The sequence below is a fragment of the Octopus bimaculoides genome, chromosome 18 (assembly GCF_046866305.1).
Source record: "Octopus bimaculoides isolate indiv1 chromosome 18, ASM4686630v1, whole genome shotgun sequence".
NCBI classification, from domain to species: Eukaryota; Metazoa; Mollusca; class Cephalopoda; order Octopoda; family Octopodidae; genus Octopus; species Octopus bimaculoides.
Window position 1 is genome coordinate 26,835,055 of NC_142945.1, and position 4,601 is coordinate 26,839,655.

Genomic DNA, 4,601 nt, shown 5'->3' on the forward strand with positions numbered 1-4,601 from the left:
CTTCAGGGCATGTGATTCACCTATGTGCCAAAAAATCATTAAAATTGGTTGGACAGTGTGGGAGGAGTTAGAGTAACCCCAAACACAGATACACACACACACACAGAGGCAACATTACACATTTATGTATATATGTATATATACACACATATATATATACATACATACATATATATATATATATATATATATATATATATATATATATATATATATATATATATATATATATATGAAATAGACAAATAAGAGTGTGTGAAAACAAATGAAGTGCATAGGAATCGCAAGTAATGTATTCAATTACAAATCTCTGAAAATTGCAGATATAAGGAAAAACAAAGAAGATAAAGAAAATTTTGTGTGCTTCGAATACTTACAATTTTAGCAACTTCAATTTAAACATTAGCAGCTGCGAAATAACGAAAGAGATATGTCGAAGAAAGTCTACAATAACGAATCATTTCTGAACACTTATTTAACTTACTGTCATTTTGAAATAAGTTCAATAGTTTCTCATTAAAGCAAAGCTTGCCGTAGAAACTTGAACAGAAACTATTATGTTTATATAGTACAACGTGACTGAGAAGCGACCACTGGGTATTAAAGTGAGAGATATTGTTCCTTTCAAAACTCACATATTGTTTGAAGAGACTTGTGCCATATCTTCTTTCAGGTTTCTTACATGTGTTAATAAGTTGAAAGGACATGATAGTTTCCGTAGAAATCTGCGCTACAAGATTTGTATCAATGAGAAATTATTGTCTTGTTTCAAAATGACCGTGGGTTATATGAACAACTGCTGGTTTATTACTGAACCTCTTAGAAATATCTACTTCATAATTTTCTACGTCCAAACGATTAAATTTCAGCAGTAAAAACTTTAGCAACTAAAAATCATATGAAAAGATTTTCCTTCTCTCGTTCCCAATATTCAAAGATAAACAACACTTAACGGTTATAAGAAATCTCCCTTACACTGTGACTGTGGTTTCCCATGCAAAATCATTAGTTTGCTCACCTATTGTTCACACACAAACACACACATATAGAAATATATATATATACATATATATACATATATATATATATATACATATATATTATTATTATTATTATTATTATTATTATTATTATTATTATTATTATTATTATTATTATTATTATTATTATTATTATTATTATTATTATTATTATTATTATTATTAGGGCGGCGACCTGGCAGAATCATTAGCACGCTGGACGAAATGCTTAGTGGTATTTTGCCTGTCGCTACGCTCTGAGTTCAAATTCCGTCGAGGTCGACTTTGCCTTTCATCCTTTCGTGGTCGATACATTAAGTAACAGTGAAACACTGGGTTCTATGTAATCGACTAGTCCCCTCACCCAAAATTTGAGGCCTTGTGTCTCCAATAGAAAAGATTATAAGTATACAACAGCTGGAAAAGAAAAAGTTCTAACATCGAGCTACATCAAGTAACATTAAATGCCAGGAACCCTCCTCAGTATCCTAGCTGTCTCTAATAACACTGTTTTCTGGAGCTGTACTAAACTGTGTTTTATGCCTATTTTTTTCTATCCATCTGTTCAAATCTTTAGGGATAGTTCCCAATGCATCTATGACTACTGGGATACATTTTACCCCCACTTTCCATAGTCTCTGTAATTCAATGCCTAGGTACTTTGTATTTTTCCTATACTTCTCATATTAATTTTTTCATCATTTGGGAGTGTAAAGTCAATTATCTGGCATTTTCTATGCTCTTTATCTACTACTACTAAATCAGGCCTTCTAGCTTCTATTACTATGTCAGTTTGAATGTTAAAGTCACACAACATCTTGTATATCTTACTTTCTAATACTTTACTAGATTCATGTTCATACCATTTATCAGTATGTTCAAATCCTAGCTTTCTACATAACTCCCAGTGGATTACTCTTCCTAGGTTGTCATGTCTTTTCTACATGCTACATTCACTTACTGTATGAATAACGCTTTTCTCTTTTGATTTGTATAACCTGCATTAGGAATCTACTTGGATCTTATCTATCTTGGCTTTTATCCAATTAGTCCTTAATGTTTGATCTTGTGCTGCAACTAACAAACACTCTGTCTCCCCTTTCAGCTTTTCTTTCTGCAACCACAACCATGTTTCACTACAACTATTTACTCCGTCTTTGGGAATCTACCATGCAACGCCTTCTCCTGTCAGTCAAATAATTTCTGTTCTTTTTCTGGTTTTTAATTTCGTTTGGGTTTTTGGTTTCCTTATGTCTTGCTGTGACTCTAGCAGCTTTTAATAAACTTTCTTCACTATTACCTACGTAGAAGTCAATATATACTGTAGCTAACTCCACGCAGTCTTCTAATGATATTAACCCTCTTCTTCCCTCCTTTCTAAGTAAGTATAATCTTGCTACTCTTGCCTTTGGGTGGAGTCTTCTATTCGTATTGTCTTCCTTCCTAGTTCTTCTGTCTGGCTTTGCTAGTTCAGTTTTTGTCCAATCTACAAAATCTACTGAGTATCTAAGTAATGATACTGCCCAAGTATTTATAGCCATCAGTAGATTCGGGCCATTTAACTTTGACTTCATTAGCTTCCTCACTTACGGTCTGTATTAAGGAATCTGTCTCTTTTCATTCTTACTAAAAAGTCTCAGATTATCCATGTAGAGCAAATGGTTAATTTTCCCATTATTATTTCTGAACTGACACCCTGCCTTTGCCTTCTTTAATACTAAATTGAGGGTGATCAAACACAAGACAAATATTAAAGGGGACAACGAGCCCCACTGGAAAATTCCTCTTTTGATATTAAAATTCCCTAAGAGTGTGTCACCTGAGTAGAGATCTACTTTCCATTTCTTCTTGCTACAGCTAATTAATTCTCTTATGTTGTCTGCTATATTGAATATACTCATACATTCACTTATCCATGAGTGTGGGATCATGTCATAGGCTTTCCTATAATCTATCCATGCTATTGTTAGGGTTTTATACAATTCCATGGTCATTCATGACCGAAGGGGATCTTTACCCTTTACATATGTGTGTGTGTTTGTGTGTGTGTGTGTGTGTGCGTGTGTGTGCGCGTGTGAGTGCGTGTGTGTGTGTGTGTGTTTAGTAAAATCTATTTGCCAACGCAAGGTGGCAGACCTGCGTAGGAACATGTTACTACCTTTTGACCCCAGGAAAGAATCTTTACCAGCTGGTTATCGACACACAATATGTGTCTGAAATATACTGAGTAAGGGAGCGTGCTGCTCCTAGCCACTTGCAATACCAATAGACCTATGGTTTCTGGGTAATGTTTTCCTGGAGTTAAAAGGTAGTACATGGTCCTACGCAGGACTGCCACCTTACGTTGGTAAATATATTCTACTATGAAGTATAGTTACTACTTTGATCTCATTCAGAGATTTAAAACTAACTGTGACTGCCACATTAGAGTGGCAAATAATCTTTACTACACACACACACATATACATATGTGTGTGTGTGTGTGTGTGTGTGTGTGTGTGTGTGTGTGTGTGTGTGTGTGTGTGTTGTGATAGTGACGAGCATTTGCACAGTTTTCTTTAGCCAAATAGTACTCACAAGGCACTGTTCAAGTTAGGCTATGATGGGAGGCGCTTGACGGATCGATGCGTATTGAGATCGAATCGGGGAACGTTTGCAAAGCAATATATTTTTATAAGCAGACAGTGATGTTGTGGCCATACACAACCATCTCTACACACAAGTTGGTTTCATTTTCCAGTGTCTTTTAGTTTTAACATTGGCCTCAAAAATATGAGAGGGGTAATCGATTTAATACATCTTAGTGTTTGACCGTAACTCATCATCTCAACAAGAGAGACTGTACACAGTTGTTAGAAATAACAGCTAGATTTCCTTCAAATTGTATTTTACTTTATACAAAAGACAGTGAGACAGGGGGTGAGAGAAATTGAGAGGCAGATAGAAAGAGACACAGAGAAAGTTTTTCGATATGTTTTATCCATCTTTTACTTGTTTCAATCATTAGACTACGGCCATGATGGGGCACCGCCTTCAAGAATTGCAGTGGAATGAATCGACTCCGGTACTTATTTTATTTTCATTATTTTTTGTGAAGTGTCGTATTTATTTTATCGGTGTCTTTTGCCGAACTGCAAAGTTACGGGATGTAAACACACCAACACCGGTTGTCAAGCGGTTGTGGAGAACAAACACAGACACAAAGACACACATACAAACACACATACACATAGATAGATAGATAGATAGATAGATAAATAAATAGATAGATAGATAGATAGATAGATAGATATGCGACGGGCTTCTTTAAGGTTTTGTCTACGAAATCCACTGATAGGGATAGTAGATGATATTTGCCCAAGTTGCCACGTAATAGGACTGAGCCCAGAACCATGTGGTTGGGAAGCAAACTTCTTACCACGCAGCCATGCCAGCACCTATAACGTTAATCTAAAAAAAGAACGAGATGGCCACAGCTGGAACGCTTACATTGCCGATGACCTTAAGTTAAACAACAATTGACGCTTAAGTTACATCCAAAGTTTTAATGATTCAAGAAGCATCTTCGCTGTTTTCTAGACG